The sequence below is a fragment of the Rattus norvegicus genome, chromosome 5 (assembly GCF_021556685.1).
Source record: "Rattus norvegicus strain SHRSP/BbbUtx chromosome 5, alternate assembly SHRSP_T2T, whole genome shotgun sequence".
Lineage (NCBI taxonomy): Eukaryota > Metazoa > Chordata > Mammalia > Rodentia > Muridae > Rattus > Rattus norvegicus.
This window is the reverse complement of record NC_141538.1, coordinates 1,711,210-1,735,000: the sequence shown is the minus strand read 5'-3', so window position 1 is coordinate 1,735,000 and position 23,791 is coordinate 1,711,210. Positions and strand designations below refer to the sequence as shown.

General features: G+C 43.8%; 1 non-coding gene and 1 pseudogene across 1 annotated transcript; both read right to left on the bottom strand.

Annotated features, from left to right (window-relative positions):
• The window catches only part of LOC148005534 (polyubiquitin-C-like), a 1,830,776-nt pseudogene that overhangs the window by 243,090 nt on the left and 1,563,895 nt on the right, over positions 1 to 23,791 (bottom strand).
• On the bottom strand, positions 1,750 to 1,902 carry LOC148005551 (5.8S ribosomal RNA). Its single transcript, XR_015621488.1, has one exon. It is a non-coding gene; the product is annotated as a 5.8S ribosomal RNA (ribosomal RNA).

Sequence of the window (23,791 nt, the reverse complement as noted above, 5' to 3'; positions counted from 1 at the left end):
AAAAAAAACACAAAAACGTCTGTCAGCCAACTTCCCTTTAAACGTCTGTTAAACAGGAAGACTGTTTTTTTAAACATCATTTTAAATACTTAAATATGTATTTGGGTGTGTGTGTCTGTGTGTGTGCACGCACGCGTGTGTGTGTGTCTGTCTGTCTGTCTGTCTGTGTGTCTGTCTGTCTGCCTGTCAGTGTATTCTGTACGGAGAGGATGTGCTGTAAAACTCGGGATGAGGTGGTCTGGGGCCCACAGGTGATGCCGCGCCGCACTGCCCTCCCCAGTCACCTTCCCCGTAGGGCCTTCCCAGCGGTCCCGTAGCTGGTTTTGGCGCACCGCCAAGGTGGAAGGGCGCCTGGCTGTGGCCAGTCGCTGAACAGGGGGGGAGGGGTGGTCACCCACCAACCCCACCCCTGGCCGCACCTGCTCACCCGCACCCGCCGCCTGAGCGCCCGCCGACCCCCCTGCTGGGAGGAACGGGACAGCGATGGCGGTACACTTGGAGGGGTAGAAAAATGCGTGGGTTGAGGTGTCGGGAGGAATGGGGAGTGGGAAAGATCCACCGGGATCACCCGCACAGCGGAACGCGCGCCTCTGGGTTGAATCCTCTGGGCCGACTGTGCTGACCACACTCGTTTACCTCTTAACGGTTTCACGCCCTCTTGAACTCTCTTCAAATTTCTTTTCAACTTTTCCTTACTGTACTTGTTGGCTATCGGTCTCGTGCCGGTATTTAGCCTTAAATGGAGTTTACCATCCGCTTTGGGCTGCATTCCCAAGCAACCCGACTCCAGGAAGATCCAGGCCTGGCGGCACTGGGCCCGCTACCGGCCTCACACCGTCCAAGGGCTGGGCCTCGATCAGAAGGACTTGTGCCCCCCACGAGCGGCGCCGGGGAGTGGGTCTTCCGTACCACATTTCCCGCGCCACAGCACGTGGCGGGGATTCGGCGCTGGGCTCTTCCCTGTTCACTGGCCTTTACTGAGGGAATCCTGGTTAGTTTCTTCTCCTCCACTGACTAATATGCTTAAATTCAGCGGGTCGCCAAGTCTGAACTGAGGTTGTGGTCAAGAGGGAAAGGAGGAAAGGAGGGCGCGCCGGCCACGGGTGGACAGAGGGAGAGGAGAGCAAGTGGGCGCCAGGGTCCCAGGCTGGGGATTGCGACCTCTCTACCCCGGCCAGCTCCCACACCCCAGGAGCAAGTCGAGTCAGCAAAGGGCTGGTCCCTGAGCGGTCGGCACCCTGCAGAGGGAGGGTGGGAGGAGAGGTACCTGAGACCGGCTCCCGAGGGTGCGGTATGACTCCCCCGTCCAACCCTCGCAGGTCGCTCTCTGAGCGCACTTGCAGGTGCGTGGCGGCGGCGGACGCACCGACCCAGTGGGCGGGGCCCACCTCCCACCAGACCGGAGCGCGATGACTGGCCCGTCTCGGCCCCTCACGCGCCCAGGCACCCGACCGGCCCACGCCGATGCGTCCCCATGGTGGGGAGAGCGGGCGAGGACAGCAGCTGGAGTGGTGGAGCGAGCAGGAATGAGCCACGGGAAGGGTTGCCGGCCCCCGGCACCATCGGATGGCGAGATCGACGCCCACGCAGACCCACCGGGCATGGACGACAAACGGACGCCTCCCAAGTCTGAACGTCGGGAGACAGAGGGCCGAGGGGAGAGGCCCTGCGAGCAGAGTCCCAGCTGCAGGACGCCTCCCCCCCCCCCGCGACGAAACCGCAGGGGGGGTGCAGCGATTGATCATCAAGCTTCTCTCAGACAGGTGTAGCCCCGGGAGGAACCCAGGGCCTCAAGTGCGTTCATAGTGTCCATGATCAATGTGTCCTGCAATTCACATTAATTCTCGCAGCTAGCTGCGTTCTTCATCGACGCACGAGCCAAATGATCCACCGCTAAGAGTTGTATCGGTATCTGGGGTGTGAGCGAACTCCTATGGGTACTAACAACAGCACCAGCTCCCCCGCCGGCCCCTGCTGAACCGGAAGAGAGGGGCCAATGGCAAGGCTGCGCCACCTCAGGCCGGCCAGAGGGAAACTAAAGGATACATGTGAAAAGAAAAAAAAAGACAGGGTCGGGAACGGAAAGGCGGAACACACGGTACAAGGGACGCCGCGCACCCAGCACCCGGCGGCGGCCAGCCAATGGGCGGGCAAGTCGGGCGCTCGGGCCGGGACCCCACGGGCGCCCAGAGGGGGCCCGCAACATGGCCCCTGACCGCCTCCTCTGGAAGCGCCGGCGGCCGGAGGGGGCCCGCTGAGTTTCAGGGAGCAACAGGTGGAGGGAGGAAACGGGAAGCCCTCCTGCGGATGACCGACGGGCGGTAGGGCGACCCCCCCCCCCCGGGTTCTTTAAACCTCCGCACTGGAACACGACTGCTAAGTACCCGGACAGGATCGGGGCGGACACGCGAGGCCCAGAAGGCGGGGTGGGGTGCTCGAAAACCATCAGCGGCACAGGCACCCCCGCACTCGACAGACCCACCCAGGCACCAGCAAAGCTGGAGAGCTGTGGCGAAGGGGCAGCAGGTGCCCAGAGGAGAGCGAGCGCGTCCCGACCACCGCCCGGGAAGAGATCACATACCATTTCTCTTTCTTTTTCTTTCATTGGGGGAGGGGATTTTTTTAATTCACATTTTAAATATTATCCCATTTCCTGATTTGCCCTCTAGAAACTGGCTATTATTTCCCCTCATGCCTCCTGTTCTATGAAGGCAGTTCCTCACTCACCCACTCACTCCTTCCAACCTGCCAATTCTGACAGTTCCCTACACTGGGGCATCAAGCCTTGACAGGACCAAGGGCATTTGCTCCCATTGGTGCCTGAAAAGGATATCCTCTGCTTCATATGCAGATGGAACCATAGGCTCATCCTTGTGTATTCTTTGGATGGTTGTTTAGTCCATGGAAGATCGAGGACAGGGGTTTGGTTGGTTGATATTGTTCTTCTTATGGGGTGGCAAACCCCTTCAACTACTTCAGTTCTTTCTGTAACTCCTCTTTTTCGAACCTTGTTCTTAGCTCAATGGTTGACTGCAAGCATTCTCTCTCCCTTCTTCTCTCCCTTCTCCCCTCCCTCTCTTCTTCCCTCCCTCCCCACACCACTCTATGTTTGTATGTTTGTGTGTTTGTGTGTCTCTGTGTATGTGTGTGTGTGTCTGTCTGTGTGTCTGTCTGTATGTCTTTCTAAGTGAATGTCACTTTTCTTTTCTTAGATAAAGTGATGAGATAAGAGTCTTACCCAAGCTATGCAAATATGTCCTTTAGGCTGAAGCCAGAGTATTTTTATCCCTCTGTTCTACTATTTATAGACCTAATACTAGGAGCTTCCAGCCTCCATGTAATCCAACCTTCCAAGCTGACTGATTCAATATGGTTTCTCTTGGCATCTTCATGAGTTGCTCTACTTGGACTCACATTAACTTGGACAATGTGTTACAATCTTCTGGATCCTTCTAATTCTCCAGCTTTTTCTGTTTTCCCCAGTGAATAGTTTGTTCTCTCAGAACCTGAATCTGTAAAATCATGTCCAGAAAACTTCCGTAAACACATGCCACACACAACAACTTCTCTTTCTTGCTCTACTTCTCTCTGTCTTTCTTTTATCTATTTTTGACTCTCTTTATCTACTCTCCTGTATTCTCTGATTCCTAAGCTGTTCTCATGTGAATTGGGCATATTTTATCTATGATACATTCTGTCACTTTTTTCTTTGAATTACTACTTTATCGGGAACTCAATTATATGACACTTTCAAACATGGCTACTTCCTTATATAAACTAACCTTACAATGTACAATCATTTTGCTAATATTTATCTACCTAGTTCTTACCTAGACCTATTGGTTGTAAAGAATTAACCTTTCAGGATGCCTATATTTAAGGCAGAATATTTCTGACCTTTCATATATGATGTCCTGTGTCTCAAAGATGAGAGTATTAGAATAAAATTATTCTATGCATTTTCTAGAAGGTTGAAAGATTCAACTTTAGTCTTATTTTATGATCCCATTAGCAGCCATCAGTCCAAAACACAAAATCACTAAAATAAATCCTAGTTGCATCAGGTAGGATGGGAAGATATCCCAGTAATTAAGCAGGCAGGAAATGTTAGAGAGACATGGGAAGAAGAGTGTTTATTGGTCTATATTTATGGCTTGCTCAGCCTGTGTTTTCATAAAAGCTAGAACAATAAACCCAGGAGTGGGACAACCTAAAGGGAGCTGGGCCCTCCAACAAAATTATCGATCAAGAAAGTGCCCACAGGCTTTTTCATTGGACAATCTTATGAAGAGTTTTTTCTCAGTTAAGATTTCTTCTTCCAAGTTATCTCTAGTTTTATATCACATTGAAAAAAACCTTCTTATATAGTTTGTAGGTGAGAGTTTGTCGGTGTATATCTCTAAACTTATGTTTGAAGTGATATCATTAAAATTTTTACAAAAGAATGGCTAATAATAACGTGTGTGTGTGTGTGTGTGTGTGTGTGTGTGTGTGTGTGTGTGTGTGTGTGTGTTTCTTTAATCCCGCAGGCTTTCACCCAATACTTGGTACCGTGTCGGTGCGGGCATTGGGCACCGACATTGTATGTCAGTGAAATTATGTGGGTATATGTGTTTCTGCATGCCCACAGGTATTATATGTATCATAATAGGGTATTAAAAAGGACAATGTCTTAATCTAAAGAAATGCTTTAGATTGTAGCACACACCAGCAAGAAAACATTCACTTTTTGGCATGGGGTAGCAATTGGACTTGCAACAATAAATTATGAAATATACTAGGAAGAGTGAAATAGCTCAGTAGGTAAAGATATTTGTTGCCAAGGCAGTTAACCTTGGTTTGGTCCTTGGGACATACACAATGGAGGGAGGAAATGAATGCCATAAATTGTACTTCGTCATCCACATGTGTGCAATCACATGCAGAAACAAGCAAATACTCAACTAAAAGAATCAGGAAATTAGAATTCTATAAATATAGGACTTAAAATATATGCATAAATTAAAGTAAGGAAATAGGTTGACATGAGATATGGTAAGAATTCTGTAAAGCTGATACATACCCAGACTTAAAGAAAGTATCCCTATGTGTGTTCTGTTTCACCCATTTCAGACGCAAGAAAAAAATTACATACATGGAATTTCTGCCTAGTATTACAGAGCAACAGAACATAATATTGAGAATTAAAAGAAGAACACATATATCATATGAAGGCAACTTGGTCTTGCAGAGATAAGCTAAACAATTCCTGGATACTATAAGTTCAGACTCATGAACATGTATTACTCAGATTGATGAATCAAAAAACTTAAATATGGGGCATGTAGATTCCAGAGACTTTTCCACAGTGGAACTGTGGGACCAGGGTGACCAGACAACAGAACTTGTATTTGTATCACTTAGATTTATAGGGACCTTTCCTTGCATGGTGGAGGAATAGGTATCTACACTGAAATGTACTATATGTAACTAGAGAAATAAAACAAAATGTTCTCCTTTATAACCAAATCAGGAATACTAATAGGAGATTCCAGGTTTCTTAGTCACATCGTGAAATAGAATCAGGTGACCTTGTTCCAATATGATATTCTTCATTCTTTCTGAGATATGAGGAAGAGGATCAAATAAAATACCCCAACAACCTGGGTTTAGGGTAATATATTAGTTAGAAATCTCAAGTGTATGAGTCCAAGGGGATCTGACATCCATCAGGAGTCATGGAATACTTCCACTGGACTCTCCACAGTGGTTGCCTGTGTAGGATTTAGTTGCTGAATCAGCACTCATTTTTCAAATGTAGAAGACATCAAAATATAGACAAGGGGGATCATCCTCATATTCATTTACAAAGCACACCCACAAGTTTTCTACTGTCTTCCTTGGAAAGGATAAATTTAAAAGAGTAAAACGATATTATTATACTCAAGGAAAAAGCTTGTGTAAAGCTTTTTGTGTAAAAAGCTTGTTTTGTTTCTTGTCAAAGAAACAAAACAACAATTAAAGGCAAAAGTCTATGTTTTTCAATAGAGTGACTATAAGTAAAAGAAGTATACTTTAAGCAGCCATTGTTATCTTCTTCAAATTTATGGAGCATGGATGTTATAAAATGAATGATAAGATAGAATAACAATGTAGGGCGAGAAGGTAATTGAGAGAGGAGCAGAAATTAAAATCAAAGCAGCTCAGAGCATCAAAGAACCCTGTGGTAAAACCATATCTGCAGCAACACAATTGTAAGCAATACCCATTATGGAAAAGTAAAAGACAATTCAAAAGGCACATTAATGTATATGATGGACACTTTTGTCAACTTGGATTTACATGCCTCTAAATCTGGTGCGGTTTGTCTCCTATCGAGAAGGCAAAATGTTCCCCTTCAGAAATTTGAAGTAGATTGAATAATTTTACCCTCCTTGTCCTAGTAAAAAGAATAATAAGGCCAGAAAATAATTTAAATTGTAAACGTGTGTATGTGGCGGGGTGTGTCTTTGTTAAATTATGTGTGAGTATTTGCATGTATAGGGTTGCCTGTGGAGGCTAGAAAAGGAAGGGTATTGGGTCCCTGAAACTGAAATTACCCGTGATTATGAGTCATCTTGTTCTTTGAATCTAACATGGGTCTTCTTCAAAAGTAGTACATGTTCTTAATTTCTCCGTCATCTCTCCAGTCTCCTGTAAAAATAAGTTAAAAAAATTATTTCTGTTGCCTAAAGACAAGGAGGCTGAATGAATATAATGATTCTGAGGTTATTTTTAAAGATGAAATTCATTATGATAGACAATGGGCATAATATATCTAAAACTAAAAAAAGATAAAGTGCAAACAATAAGGAACAGTGTGCTGTATGAGAGATGTTGCAGGGTAAAAAATGACATGAAACTTTCTAAAGAGGCTTGAGTCTGCTTATAAGGTCACAGTACTTTGTGTGTACATGTTTGTGTGGGGGCACATGTGCATGCAGTTGCATGTCCACAGGTGTGAATAAGGAGGTCAAAGGTCAATACTGGGTATCATTCTCAGTCACTCTCTACTGTATTGATTTTGTGACATGGTCTCAAGCTGACCATGGAATTACCAAATTAGCTAGATTGGGGCTCTGTCAAGCCACAGGGTTTCTTTCTTCTCCATTTCACAGGCACCAGGATGATTAGCTTGGAACACAGTCCCATGACTTTTTACATGTTCTCTGGAGACTGCACTCAGATCCTCATGCATGTATCAGAAATAATTTAGCAGAGTTGCTACCTCTTTCTGGCAGTGGCCATGTAGCTGCTGCAAGGAATAGCATATGAGTGCTTCAGTGACAGGATTCTACTGTGGCAATTCCATGGAAACCACTTCTCAGTTGACAAGGTAAATTTGGTGGCCTTTATATTTAGTACCAAGTTTGCATGCCCTACAAGCTCTCCATTCCTTCATTGTACTGCATATAGTCATTATCAAAACTGTAGCACTTCATCAGTCATGGACAAGGCCATCTGGAGTCACACAGACTAAGTCACTGTGGATGATTCTACATTTTTCTCAAAACTCTTTCAAGGGATAAAATGTTCTTCACCTTTTTTGTATCTATCAATCCTCCAGATGTTACTATAAATCCTGGGAATTTGAGACTTATAATCATATCTTTAGAGAAGTACCCAGTCACACTGAGCAAGTCTGTGTCAGTTGTGGAGAGAGGTCCTGCTTACATAACTGTTTTTAAGAAGCTATATCTGATCAGTGGAGACATGGAAAATGCAGAGATTATGTTGGATTGATAGAGACTTGAAAGTGGCTCTTAGAATGATTACATCTTACAAAGATCTATATATTAGAAAGATGTCTAGAAGATCTGCTTTGTAAAATGAACTTGTCTGTCTGCAATTAAAAGGGAATTATTATAGGAGATAATAACTAGGTATAGTTTACCAACAAATGTTTAATTCGGCCTCTCACCATGCATAACTATGTAACCATGTTTGCTACCAGACCAGTATGTCTTCCTGTTTATAGGACAAGCCTGCCCAGTCATCTCTTTTGTCTTGCTGAATTTGTGCTTTTTAATGCAAAATAAGTTTAGGTGGTGACTGATCCAAGGAATGGGAGAAGGAGGAAGGGGAACTATTGGGGGATTTGTGTAAAGATAGAGCTTTTGAAATGTGGATATTATGATTTCTTTTAATAATTTAAGCAATGATATCACTGCTTGGGTAAGCTCAATTGTCATTGTATAAATATAGAAGGCTCAAGTTATTTGTGGCCACTTGCCTGAAAATCAAAAGGTGGTCAGTGTCTTCACTTTTGTTAACTCCCCTTCTCCATCTCAGGACCTAAACATTATAGCTAGAACTGGCTTTGGCATCTTCTTGGTTCCTAAATTTTAATTTTTTAAAAATTTTTATTAGATGTATTTCTTTACTTCCATTTCAAACATTATTCCCCTTCCCAATTTCCTGTATATAAGCCCCCATTCTCTCCCCTCCCCCTCCCCCACACAGGTATTCCCCCTATACTTCCACTTTATCACCCCCCCCCATATTCCCCTGCACTGGTAGTCCAACCTTGGCAAGACCAGGGGCTTCCCCTTCCCCTGGTGCCCCAACAAGTCTATTCTCTGCTATATATGCCGTTGGAGCCCTGGATTATTCCATGTATAGTCTTTCGGTACTGGTTTAGGCCCTGGAAGCTCTATTTGGTTGGCATTGTTGTTTTGATGGGGTTGCATGCTCCTTCAACTGTTTCAATATTTCGTCTAATTCCCTCCAAGGGTCTTGTTCTCAGATCAGTGGTTTGCTGCTAGCATTGACCTCTGTATTGGACATCCTCTGGATGTGTCTCTCAGGAGAGATCTATATCCGGCTCCTTTCAAGATGCATTTTATAACTTCATCAATCTTATCAAGTATACATATATATATACACATACATATACATATATATACTCATATATACACATATATACATACACACACATACAAACACACACACATATATATAGATATAGATATATAGATATATATACATATATATAGATAGATAGATAGATAGATAGATAGATAGATAGATATAGATATAGATATAGATATATCCCCTTTTAAGAAGGAGTGGGAGCATCTGATTTTTGGTCATCCTTCTTCTTGAGCATCCTGTGGTCTGTGGATTGCCTCTTGGGTAATTCAAGCTTTTTGGATAATGTCCACTTATCAATGAGTGCATACCAAGTGTGTTTTCCTGTGATTGAGTAACCTCACTCAGGATGATATTTTCTAGTTCATTCCATTTGCCTATGAATTTCATGAAGTCATTGTTTTTGATAGCTGAGTAGTACTCCACTGTGTAGATGTACCACTTTTCTTAATCCATTCCTCTTTTGAAGGGCATATGGGTTCATTCCAGCTTCTGGCTATTATAAATAAGGCTGATATGAACATAGTGGAGCATGTGTCTTTGTTGTATGTTGGAGCATCTTTTGGGTATATGCCTAAGAGAGGTATAGCTGGGTTCTCAGGTAGTGCAATCTCCAATTTTCTGAGGAAACTGCAGACTAATTTACAAAGTGGTTGTACCAGTTTGCAATCCCACCAACAATGGAAGAGTGTTCCTCTTTCTCTACATCCTCCCCAGCATCTGCTGTTAAAAGACCTCCGGAGAGGACCATTCCCTCAGGAGAGACCCCAAGCGCCCAAAAACCGAGCCGAGGCCACTTGGATGCCATCAGCAAGAGGGTTTATTGGAAAACACAGGTACCTGCGGGCACACAGTCTCTTTGGAGGACTTGTGTGCCCAGCAGCTCCAGCACGGGGCTTTTATAGGGTTTGGGGAAGCAGAAGCGGGCATACAGAAGCAGATGCATAGTTACGGGGATTGGTGGATTTAAACGAGGCATATAGACATGTTCACATATGATTGGTTATTTCACATGATGAGGTAATAAGGTATAGCTACACACATTGGCAGGTTTGAATCATATTCGAATGAGGTTGTAACAGGGTAAGAGAGTACATGCGGGCTGGGACGACCTGAATGTCGGGGGCTAGGGGCTTATCCCTTCCTGCCAGGTGGCCTGTGAGTCAGATCCCATAATCCTAGTCTGTTCTGTATTCCTTTCCTTTTATGGTCTGTTAGTTTTAACGGTGACTAGGGCCTAGGTATCTGAGCGTGCCTGGGCTCGTTCAAGCCTGTTGCAGCTTTGAGTTAAGACTCATGGGGTGGGTCTTTCACTGTCAACTGAGTTTTATATTTAAGGTTTTCTGAATGATGAGGTAAAATTTCAGGGTCGTTTTGATTTGCATTTCCCTGATGACTAAGGATGTTGAACATTTCTTTAGCTGTTTTTTGGTCATTCGATAATCCTCAGCTCAGAATGATTTGTTTAGCTCTGTACCCCATTTTTAATAGGGTATTTCACTCTTTGGATTCTAACTTCTTGAGTTCTTTGTATGTTTTGCCTGTATCTGATGTAGGATTGGTAAAGGTCTTTTCCCAATCTGTTGGTTGCCATTTCATCCTATTGACAGTGTCTTTTCCTTTACAAAAGCTTTGCAGCTTTATGAGGACCCATTTGTCGATTCTTGAAATTAGAGCATGAGCCATTGGCGTTTTGTTCAGGAAATTTTGCCCAGTGCCCATGAGTTCGAGACACTTCCTCATTTTTTCTTCTCTTAGTGTGGGTCTATCTGGTTTGATGTGGAGGGCCTTGATCCACTTGGACTTAAGCTTTCTACATGGTAATAAGAATGGATCAATTTGCATTCTTCTATATGCTGACCTCCAATTGTACCAGCACCATTTGTTGAAAATGTTATCTTTCTGCCATTGGTTGGTTTTAGCTCCTTTGTCAAAGATCAAGTGACTATAGGTGTGTGGGTTTATTTCTGGGTCTTCAATTCTATTCCACTGATCTATCTGTCTGTCTCTGTACCAATCCCATACAGTTTTTATGACGATTCCTTGGTAATACTGCTCGAAGTCAGGAATGGTGATTCTCAGAGAAGTTCTTTTAATGTTGAGTATAGTTTTCGCTATCCTGGGTTTTGCAAATTGCTCTTTTAATCTCTATAAAAATTGAGTAGGGATATTGATGGAGATTGTATTGAATCTATAGATTGCTTTTGACAAAATGGCCATCTTTACTATATTAATCCTGCCAATCCATGAGCATGGAAGACCTTTCCATCTTCTCAGTTCTTCCTCAATTTTTTTCTTAAGAGACTTGAAGTTCTTGTCATGCAGATCTTTCGTTTGATTGGTTAAAGTCACACCAAGATATTTTATATTACTTGGGAATATTGTGAAGGGTGTCATTTCCTTAATTTTTTTCTCAGCCTGTTTATCCTTTGAGTAGAAGAAGGCTACTGAATTGTTTGAGTTAATTTTATACCCCAGCACTTTGCTGAAGTTGTTTATCAGGTTAAGTAGTTCTCTGGTGTAACTTTTGGGGTCACTTAATTATACTATTATATCCTCTGCAAATAGTGATAATTTGATTTCTTCCTTTCAAATTTGTATCCCTTTGACCTCTTTTCACTGTCTGATTGCTCTGGCTATGACTTCGACTATTAGATTGAATAAGTAGGGAGAGAGTGGGCAGTCTTGTTTAGTTCCTGATTTTAGTTGGGTTGCTTCAATTTTCTCTCCATTTAGTTTGATCTTAGCTACTGGTTTGCTTTTACTATGTACAGATATGGGCCTTGAAATTCTGATTTTTCCAGAACTTTTATCATGAAGGGGTGTTTAACTTTGTCAAACGCTTTTTCAGCATCTAATCAAATGACCATGTCATTCTTATCATTGGGTTAGTTGATATAGTGGATTACATTGATGGATTTTCGTATATTAAACAATCCCTGCATCCCTGGAATGAAGCCTACTTGATTATGATGGATGATCATTTCGATGTGTTCCTGGATTCCGTTTGTAAGATATTTATGAGTATTTTTGCATCAATAATCATAAGGGAAATTGGTCTGAACTTCTTTTTCTCGGTTGGGTCTTTGTGTGGTTTCAGTATAAGATTAATTGTATAATCTTATTATACAATTATTAATTCATAGAAGGAATTTAGTTGTGTTCCATCTGTTTCAATTCTGTAGAATAGTTTGAACAGTATTAGTATGAGGTCTTCTGTGAAGCTCTGGTAGAATTCAGACCTGAATCCATCTGGACCTGGGCTCTTTTTGGTTGGGAGACTCTTAATAACAATAAGTGCTTCTATTTCTTTAGGAGTTATGGGGGTGTTTAGATGGTTTATTTGTTCCTGATTTAGCTTTGGTACCTGGTATCCGTCTAGAAAACTGTCCATTTCCTCCAGATTTTCCAGTTTTGTTGAATATAAGCTTTTGTAGTAGGATGTAATTTTTTTTTTAATTTCTTCAGATGCTGCTGTTATGCCTCCCTATTCATTTCTGATTTTGTTAATTTGGATACACTGTCTGTGACCTCTGGTTAGTCTAAGGGTTTAGCTATCATGTTGATTTTCTCAAAGAACCAGCTCCTGGTTTTGCTGATTCTTTGTATACTCATTTTTGTTTGTACTTGGTTGATTTCAGCTATGATTATGATTATTTCCTGCCTTCTACTCCTCTTGGGTTTATTTATTTCTTTTTGTTCTAGAGCTTTTAGGTGTGCTGTCAACAGTGGCCCTTAGAATTGGCGGTGATTGGGAGGGGGGGTTCTGGGTCTCCTTGGGTATTCCATTGTCTTTATAGGTGATATCTTCTGTCCTAATGTGGTCTTTATCTGGTTGGCTGTTTTAACAACTACCTTTAAGAAGAGATCTCCTTAGTTGGATGGGGGGAGGTGGAGTAAGGGGAGAGGCAGGTGGAAGCTCCTTTGTTTTTTTAATGGAGTCCTGCACAGGGGGAAAGAGGGAGGAGCAGACAGTCTGTTTAGTGTCTCCTGTGAAGCCTTGGAGGTTTTCTGCATCAGCTCAGCCACAGGGCACATCCCCAAGGTGATACAAGACTTAGAAGTTTGAGCACACTTACCCCACACTGCCACAGGGTGGGTGTTGGGCTGTGGAAAGCTGCAAGAACACTGCTGGGGGGGGGGCGAGTGCAGGAACTGAGGAATTTTTTTTAATGTTGTGTTTTTGTGTGTGTTGGTGAACTGTCTGTTACAGAAAAGAGGAGAAATGGTTTGTCCAATGGGGACATTCCCTTGGCCTATCAGCTTTGGGGGATTCCACAGAAGTCCAAAACGTTAAGCCTTTCTGCAGATTAAAGAACTAGGTGCCCTGTGGCTTTATGTGTCTGCTGCGTTACCAGGTTAGATAGGGAGTCTGCCAAAACCAATTGCAGGCTGTTTTGCAGGCTGTCAGGATTTAGACAGGGGCTAGAGGGACCTTCAGCCAACTCCAGAGAGTAGCTCTGGCCAGGAGCCTTCAGTTGCCCCTTCAGCTTGACCTAAGCTTGAGATGGTGCTGACTGAAAACTCAGCAGGAAAAGATAGGTTGCTAGTGAAAAGAAAATTATACAAATTCTAGGTTTAGAAATATAAAATTAAAAGAGTTAGCCCCAAAAGCCACAAACTCAGGGCTAAGCCCTGCCGCCAGGAATAGCAGGCCATAAAGATAAAAAAAAGGAATGCAGGATCCAGCTCAGGCTATCGAGGACTGACCCATAAACCATCCAAAGACGTCCCCCCAGCTTACTCAGAGTCATACTTTAACCAGATGTCCTCCAGACCCTGATAAGCCCCTACTTGTGCTTTTCAGCCATCGTGTCCTGCAGAGAGCACTTCAAGAAACCGGGCAGCCCAAGCCTAACCAGAGGTGTTTCAAATACAAATGCTCCATCAGTTTTGACAAACGTTTAAAAATAATGAGGACCTGAAGACCCTACCCTTCTCCTGATTTAGTAGCTCTGTTCCAGGAACCAGGGGGCCATAAAACCTTCTGGCGTCCCCTTATCTCCTGGAGCCATAAAACAATCTTGTAACTTGTGGTACATTCCCCTTTGACATCCCCCATCCCCTGGTGCTCACAGCCTCTGCCTTTAAATACTCTTTTTCCCAGCCTCTCGGGGCCGACACCTCTGTCTCCTGCGCGGGATACATGTCGGCCCGGAGATCTCTGTAATAGGTCTCCGTAATAAACCTCGCCTTTGCTTATTACATCCAAAATGGTCTCTCTGTGTCTGGGGTCCGCGATTTCCCAAGACTTGAGTAAGGGTCTCTCTGCGTGGGATCTTTCATATTTATGGGGGCTCGTCCGGGATCTTCGCGACCACCCCAGACTCTGAAGACCCCTTGGAGGTGAGTTGGATGTTTGTCTGAGTGTTTCTGTGTGAGCGGCGCCGCAATTGTCAGTCTGTGTCTGTCTCTGTTTTGGTTCCGCCGTGTGTGTATATATGTGTGTCTTAATACTGGTCAGTGTTAAGAGGGCAGATGGGTATTCCTGCCCTGTGGTAAGAGGGCAGATGGGTATTCCTGCCCTGTGGTAAGAGGGCAGATGGGTATTCCTGCCTTGTGCTGAGAGGGTGGATGTGTATTCCTGCCCTGTGCTAGGAGGGTGGATGTGTATTCCTGCCCTGTAGGAGAGTGGATGTCTATCCCCACTCAGTGCAGCTGCCTTTGTGGTCCGTGAGGACCCCCTGGCTGCGGAAGGGGGGACGCCCCGGGCCCGCAAGGCTGCAGCCCCTGGAAGACGTTCCACGGGCGGAGAACAGTCGGGAGAGCCCGGCTATGGACAGTCAGGAGGACCTGACTCTGGTTTTCTGGAACAAAGGAGATGGAATGCTCCTTTTACCTAGGCGGGAGTGGACGAGGAATCCCACTCCGTCAGAGGTCGAGTTCGGCTGCCTATTTAAATATAGGCACGGACAAGTGTGCTTGGTCGTTAGGACAAGAGGACACTCTGGAATCCTGTTGGGAGGTGGAATCAGATGGTCCATCTCATCCCAAAAGCAGCTAAGGTTAAGCTGCAGTTTGGGCCACGTACTGAAGGTACCAGGCATCTGTGAAAGTTGGTTATAAGATGCTTTGTCTTGGTATTGTTTGTCTGGCTTGTTTTCTGTGGTATTGTCGAGTGTCTTTTTGGCTTTTGTTTCGTTTTTGAATTTTGGACTGACGACTGTGTTTGGATTTTGGACTGACGACTGTGTTTGAATCTTGGACTGACGACTGTGTTTGAAATCATGAAACTGTTTGCTTTGTTCGTCACAGAGTTTTACTTGGTCCTCTTGGTGCTTAAGTTAAAAGTTAAAAATAATTTGCTTGAGAGAAATTGTTTTCTGCCAGGGAGTTTTGTCTTTCTCTCTTGAGCCTCCTCCCCAAGGAGAGAGGCCCCTCCCTTTACTCCCCTTGAGCAGCCTAGCTGCTGTTAACAGTTGTGTAAACAGACATTAACAAAAACCTTGAGGAAAAAACCTCTCGTAAATAAAAAAGTTCCCCAGATTAGGCCTCCGGTATGAAACAAGTATAGTGAGTAAGAAAGTTAATTTTATGGACCCCGCTCTAGTGGCGGTGTGTTGGTTGATAGCCAACGTTAATTTTTTAAAACATAGTGTTTTATCTGTGCTTGTGCTAGCAACACACAGTAGGGGGGAGCGAAATTAGCTGCGGAGCTGCTACAGCGAGCATGGGGACTTCTCAAGTCTCACCCAATTTTTCTGGCTCTTCAGGAGCTGTTTAAAAGGAAAAGGCTTAAGGTAAAAAGAAAAACTATAGAGAGATTTCTTAGTGAATTGCTACACCTTGGTTCGCTATCTCTGGGAATCTCCCGGTAGACAGCTGTGATAAGCTGGGGAAGATTTAAATTTTGCCTGGGAACAAGGAATCTTAAAGGCGGAGTTTCAGCCGGTATGGCTAAAAGATCAGAAATGCTGTCAACAGGCTATAAAAAAGGGACAGGCTGTGTTAAAAATGCTACATGAAGAATAATCTAAAAAGGCTGAGAGTGAGGTGGGAGAGGACTCTAAAGAAAACAAGAACAAGAAAGGAATTTCTGCTTTTAGTGACCAGACCTTCAACTCTTGCTCACAGAAAGAGGGTGCTCATTAGGAGAAGTTCTTTAAGGAGCCTGCCTTATCTGCTGGCCCTATTCCAAGAGAGGAGCCAGTCTCCAACATTAAATTACTTTTCTCACTGGTCATCATTAGCATGGAGAATGCCTTTGATCCTATCCCCACAGCAGCCAGTTCCTGCCCCTATGGTCGAAATGTCCCAGGTTGGGGGACAGAGAAGCCCCTAAAATAGTTTCAAAGAATCTACAACAAACTGTAAAGAACTTTGTTTTGTTTTGCCAGTCAAGATTTAGAATTCAGACTTTGGCTGTGGCGAAGGTCAGGATTAATGTTTTCTTTTCCATGGGCCTTTAGCCCACTGAGAAAGTTTGGTAAAGGGCTGCTACTGAGGTCCTGAAAGCCCCAGGTAAACTGGTTACAATTCTTTTGTCAGCTGCTTAGTATCTAACACCCAGGTTCTACCGTCTCTCCATCCTTTTGTTATTAGTTCTTACTAGAAGCCTAGTGTCCTTCAGAGGATGGGTCTCTTGAGTGATAAAGCCACTGAGCTGACACTAAAGGAAGGTACTCCTTAAGGGAAAATCTAAGTCCAGAGAGACAACCGGTAACAGATAGACTGCCCCTCTGCTCACTTTTCTGTTTCACAGACACAAGGTGTTTTTGTCCCAAGAAAGCCCCCTGGCTTAGCTGTGTGACTAAATGCTATTTGCCCTCTTCAGTGGACCTCTATCCTCAAGATTCCCTTGTTTTCTCACCATCCCATTTGAGATTCTTGTTAGTAACTGTTACAGGTCTTCTTTACCACCGAGAAAAGACGGAATCCTACTAGAGGCCAGAAAAAAAAAATGTTCCAGACACGATAGAAGGCCCTCACTTCTGCCTGCTCTCTTCAGACGCCTGAAGGTAGGGAGTGCTCCAGGTCTGCCGCCAGGCTCCAAGGGTGGGTCTCTGAGGGGCTAGAAAATGCCCCACCAATCTGGCTAAGATAAAAAAAGGATATGAAGAAAAAGTTACAAAAATTTAAAGGGTTAAGTTAAGTTGCTGAGAGTTAATATAAGTTACAGAAAAAATAAGGTTAAAAAAGAAAGAGGTAAAAAGAACAGAAAGCTAGAAAAGAAAAGAGACAAAAAGAAGAAGAAGTTAGAGAGCTAAAGAGAGATAAAAGACGAGAGAGGAACATATACTGGCCACAGTAATTAGGGAACCTAGGAAGATAGTACCTGGCAACAGAAGAGAATTCCTGGCTAAAGATCAGTGTGCCTAAGACGAAGAAAAAGGACACTGGGTCAGACACTGCCCAAGAAAGAACAAGAGGGGCCACTGGAGAGCTTCTTGGTGCTAGAGTGCTGGACAGGGACCCAATGCTCTGTGCTCCTATGCCCCCCAGTGGGCCAATATCCAAAAACCTTGAGTGCAAGGAGCTACTGACAACGAACAATACTTATGGACTGCCCGAAGAACAGTGGACCTTGGTGTGGGCCGGGTAACCCACCCACTAATTCATGGTCATCCCTGACTGCCCCTATCCCTTGCTCATGAGAAAATTGCTCTCCAAATTGGCTTGCGTGGGCTAAAATGGCTGGATGAGGCCATGTATATACATATCTATAGACTGTGTATGTGGAGCTTAAGACCTGTCTCAGTACACCAGTAACTGATGCTGGGAGATGAATGGCTTAGTGCTTTTCTGCTTGGAACACATCACTCCTGCCAGCTGGGCACTGACAATTATCACCCAATCCAGGACTTAAACTGTGATAGAGTGGCTGATAGAGTGTCCCAAAAGATGGGACCACTAGTCAGCTGCCATGGACTAGATTCTCCACCGGTTGGGGACAATCTGGTCACCTTGCTGCCCAATCCGGACCTGGAGCCACCACAGCACGAGTGTCAAACACTGACAGAAGCCCATGGGTGGAGGAAAGACCTCTGTGACTGGCTGATTGACCCCTGCTGAAAGCCGAGGAGCTTGTCCACAGACGGGAACAGTTCTCTTCATGAATAAAGGTCAGAGACAAGTGGGTGCTGCCATGGTGGACAACACAATGTCATCTGGGATGGCTGAACCTCTACCCCCCAGCACATCAGCGCCACAGATGTCTTTGCCATCTCTTAGATGCCCTGATGAAGCCAACAACTGTGAGTACTATTCATTGCTCAAGATATCGGGAGGGAAGAGATTCAGTGACATGGGACAGTAACAAAACAGATAAAGTGGCTCGGAAAATGGCTATACAGAAGCCTATCCTGGTTACAGGCCTACAAGAAACAGCCACTGGGAACTGGGATTAGACTAAGAGATGGCCCCACTTAGAATGTACAACAGAAGAAAAGGCCCAAGTTGCTTAAAAGATAAAAGGACAATGACACACTTGAGGGGAAAGCTATACCCCCCAAAGAACAAACAAAAGACTCACTTTGCCAAATTAAAAAATGGACTCATTTAAGAGATAAGAAGTTTGTCCAAATAGTTAAAATATATATAATAGACTTTAAGATTTTAGCCAGAGAGACAGTAGAAAGTATAAGATATGTCAGTAAGTGAATGCTTAACAAACAAACAAGACAAAGAGACCTAGAGAGTTTAATAAAAAGTCGAAGTGAACTTCACTGAGATAAAACCAGAAAAATATAATCACAAGTATCTCCTAGTGCTTGTAGATACCTTTTCAGGAATAGATAGAAGCTTTCCTCACCAAACGAGAGACGGCCTCGGTAGTCATCAAGAAGATACTGGAAGAAATCTTCCCCAGGTCTGGAATGCCCAAGGTAATCTGGTCAGACAACGGCCCTACTTTCGTTGCCAAGGTAAGCCAGGGTGTGGCCAAGTATTTAGAGGTCGATTGAAAATTACATTATATCTACAGACCTCAAAGTTCAGGACAGGTAGAATAAATAAATAAAAATTTAAAAGAGACCCTGAACAAATTGACCATGGAGACTGGCACAGACTGGGTGACACTCCTTCCTCTTGCTCTCTTCAGAGCAAGAAATACCCCTTCCAGATTCAGCCTTATCCCCTTTGAGATCTTATATGGGGCCTCAGCTCCCCTGACTGTATTAGATGATGTTACTGAACCAACATGTCATAGTAATAATGATTTGTGTGCCAGGCTAAAAGACCTACAGGTGATACAGAAAAAAATCTGCTCACAGCTGACAGCAGCCTATGCCCCGGAGACCCCTGAGACATCCCATCAGTTCCAGGTCAGAAGCAGCTACACTGAGCCCAGACACTCGAGCCTCGCTGGAAAGGACCGTACCTGGTGCTGCTGACCACCCTGACAGCCGTCAATTCTCAGCCCTCACCAGCCGTGTACTAGCTGTTAGGGCTGAGAGCTGGGACCTAGAGGGAAATTCAGTCATGTTTGTCCTGGGTTCCATCGAGATAGGTGTGGAGATAGGCTTGATTTCTATTACAAATGATGTAACATTACATATGTTAATACTCCTAACACTTCTTGGGACTGTGCCTCAGGGATCACAACCTATATAAGTTTAAAAGTTCTAAAAAGACAATCATGACCTTGGTGTATAGGTTCAGATTGTGTCCAGATTAGAATCCTGATGCTAAAGACTTAATAAGATATAAAAAAAAAAAAAAAGAGTTGAGAATTACTTAGGGCTAGGGCTATCTAGGTGCTACAAGGGCAACACAAGGACATCTGCTGTTGCCCTACAATACAAGGCTTATAGAGAATTCAGAACTGCCATTGACTCAGATATAAAAAGAGTAAAAGACTTTTTAGCTGACCTCCAAGAATACCTAACCTCCCTCTCAGAGGTAGTCCTTCAAAATAGAAAAAGATTAGACCTGATATTCCTTAAAAAAAGAGCCTGTGTGCTACATTGAAAAAATGTTGCTTATTCAGGAATAATTAAAGACTCCATAAATAAACTTAAAAAAAGGTTAGACAAAGACAGACAAAAAAACACATAAGAGATGGTTCGAGAGCTAGTTTAGTAGATCTCCCTAGATGACTACCCTACTCTCTGCTACAGCTGGGCCATTATTAATAATTTTCTTGGTTTTAGTCTTTGGCTCCTGCGTGACAAACAGGTTAATTGCTTTTGTTAAAAATTGAGTGGGTGCTGTGCGGTTGATGGTTGTGAGACAACAATACCAGTCAGTTAGGACAACTGGTGAGACCAAATAAGACTTGATATCAAAATTCTAAGATTAGAATTATTTAGTAGGAGAAGACGGGAATGAGAAGAAAATTATACAAATTCTAGGTTTAGAAATATAAAATTAAAAGAGTTAGCCCCAAAAGCCACAAACTCAGGGCTAAGCCCTGCCGCCAGGAATAGCAGGCCATAAAGATAAAAAAAAAGGAATGCAGGATCCAGCTCAGGCTATCGAGGACTGACCCATAAACCATCCAAAGACGTCCCCCCAGCTTACTCAGAGTCATACTTTAACCAGATGTCCTCCAGACCCTGATAAGCCCCTACTTGTGCTTTTCAGCCATTGTGTCCTGCAGAGAGCACTCCAAGAAACCGGGCAGCCCAAGCCTAACCAGAGGTGTTTCAAATACAAATGCTCCATCAGTTTTGACAAACGTTTAAAAATAATGAGGACCTGCAGACCCTACCCTTCTCCTGATTTAGTAGCTCTGTTCCAGGAACCAGGGGGCCATAAAACCTTCTGGCGTCCCCTTATCTCCTGGAGCCATAAAACAATCTTGTAACTTGTGGTACATTCCCCTTTGACATCCCCCATCCCCTGGTGCTCACAGCCTCTGCCTTTAAATACTCTTTTTCCCAGCCTCTCGGGGCCGACACCTCTGTCTCCTGCGCGGGATACGTGTCGGCCCGGAGATCTCTGTAATAGGTCTCCGTAATAAACCTCGCCTTTGCTTATTACATCCAAAATGGTCTCTCTGTGTCTGGGGTCCGTGATTTCCCAAGACTTGAGTAAGGGTCTCTCTGCGTGGGATCTTTCACTACTCTCCAGAGTTGGGGGAGGTGACTCACCTTCCTGCACTGCAGTTTTGTTGATCATTGTTCGAGCACTACATTGTAGGGCTCTGGTGCCAGAGTGCTCTCAGCAGTGATCTCTGACCAGGCTGACTAGCTGTGTGGGTACAGGTAAAGGGAGAAAGATCTCAGGCAGGGAGGGGGAACATTTTTTTGCCACCCCAACTGCCTGTCATTCTCCTTATCCCCACTGCCTGCCACTTTGGTTACCTGGGCTGGGCTGAACCAGCAGGGGACTGACTAGCCAGTGAGGAGTGCAAGGGAGATTCTGGCAGTGATGATTTCTGGAGAGCAGATCTCATCTCCAAGTGGCAGAGTAACAGATCTTATAACAGAAGCTCGTAGACAATGGAATAATTCCTGCACACCTTTCATTGTGCTTAAATAGTTTTGTGAATGGGTCAGTGTCTGACAAAAGGTACTTCCTATTGGTTTGTCCTGAGAGCTTGGGAAGACCTCCTCATATACTTATTTGTAGGTGTGGTCCTGCTTCTACCTCTGATCTGTCTTGATCCTACATGACCTGTGCTGCAGTGCTTGCAGCATTGCCCTATATGACTGGTCTGTCTCAAACCTCTATAAAGGGGTCTTTGGGGGACCTGTTATCCTGGGAAATTGGGAAGGCACTGGCAGTCCCCTTTAAGTGTCCTGGGGATTCAACCTATCTCCTATCAGGGTACCTTTCACTGCCTGCCCCTCTAGTGAATTACATTGATGTATTTCCATATATTGAACCATCTCTGCATCCTTGGGATGAAATCTACTTCATCATGATGGATTATTATTTTGAAGGTTGCTTGGATTTGGTTTGTAAGAATTTATTGAGTATTTTTGCTTTGATATTCATAAGGGAAATTGCTCTGAAGTTCTCTTTCTTTCTTGGTTTTTTTGTGTGGTTTAGGTATAAGCATTGTTGGTATCAAGTGTTGCCTTTAACAGTAACACCATACAGTCCCAGAAGATGTTTTAGCTCAAGACTTACCTCCACCTGGGCATCTTTACCTCACAGTACAAATAAAAGCAGACTCCCTGCACCCTCACTCTCTTTTCTGTTCTTTCTCTGGCCCCTTCCCCTTGTATTTAATAAGGGAATTATTAGTTCTCACCACATGGAACCAGGTTGGTATTGGTTTGGTGTGCTCTTTCTGGTCGGGCGCAGCCAATATTTAGTAGCAACAAGTGTAGAACTAGAGTTTTAAAAAGGTTACTCATTGTCAGAGTCCGGATGTGCAGGGCTGGACGTGCCTGAGGGAGAGCCAGAGGTAGGACTTGCCAAACCAGATATCAGCCCCAAGGACATTGACCATCTGTAGCCACCCCCTCCCCTTCCTTCACCCCCCTGAGTGAGATGAGCCACCCTATCTGCCTGCCGAGCTGCTAGAGAGCATGTACTCCTTGCTGATATAATTTAGCGCCGAAAGTAACTGTGCACCATTTGAAATCACCAATCATGTGTAACCGCGCGAATGCCCCTAATCTCCCCTATATAAACCCCCGAGTCTGGAGGCTCGGGGTCGATTCCTCTGTCTCCTGTGTGGGATACGTGTCGACCCGGGATCCCGCTAAGACCCGGGATCCCGTTAATAAAAGCTACCTCTTGCTGTTACATCAAGAATGGCTACTCGTGATTCCTGGGTCACCCCACCCCGTGATTGGAGCAAGAGATGCGGCTCCCCGTTTTGGGGTACGCTCTTTCACAAGCATAATTATGGTTTCATAGAAGGAATTGGGTAGTGTTCCTTCTTTTTCTATTTTGTGGAATAGTTTGCACCATATTGGTATGACATCTTCTTTGAAGGTCTCATAGAATTCTGCACTAAACACATCTGGTCTTGGGCTTTATTTGGTTGGGAGACTTTTAATAACCGCTTCTATTTCTTTGGTAGTTATGGGACTGTTTAGATGCTTTGTGTGATCCTCACTTAACTTTGGTACCTGGTATCTGTCTAGAAAATTGTCCATTCAATACAGATTTTCCAGTATTGTTGAATATGAGCTTTTGTAGTAGGATCTGATCATTTTCTGAATTTCCTCAGATTCTCTTGTTATGTCTTACTTTTCATTTCTGATTTGTTAATTTGGACACCCTGTGTCCTCTGGTTAGCCAGGCTAAGGGTTTATTATCTATCTTGTTGATTTTCTCATAAAACCAGCTCCAACTTTTGTGGAATCTTTGTATATTCCTTTTTTGCTTCTACTTGGTTGATTTCAACCCTGAGTTTAATACATTTTCCTGCCTTCTACTCTTCTTGGGTGCATTTGCTTCTTTTAGTTCTAGAGGTTTTAGGTGTTCTGTCAAGGTGCTAATGTATGCTCTCTCCAATTTCTTTTTGAGCTGTGAGTTTTCCTCTTAGCACTGCTTTCATTGTGTTCCATAAGTTTGGGTACATTGTATCTTTATTTTCATTAAATCCAAAAAAGTCTTAATTTATTTCTTTATTTTTTCCATGACCAAGTTATCATTGAGTAGAGTGCTATTCAGCTTCCATGTATACGTGAGCTTTCTGTCACTGTTGTTATTGAAAACAAGTCTTAGTCCATGGTAATCTGATAGGATGCATGCAATTATTTCAGTCTTATATCTGTTGAGGTCTGTTTTGTGATCAATTATATGGTCAGTCCTGGAGAAGGTAACATGAGGTTGTAAGAAGGTATATTCTTTTGTTTTAGGATGAAATGTTCTATTAATATCAGTTAAGTCCATTTGGTTCATAACTTACGTTAGTTTCTCTATGTCTCTGTTTAATTTCTGTTTCTATGAGCTGTCCATTAATGAAAGTGGGGTGTTGAAATCTCCCACTGTTATTGTGTGACATGCAATATATGCTTTGAACTTTAGTAAGGTTTCTTTTATGAATGCAAGTGCC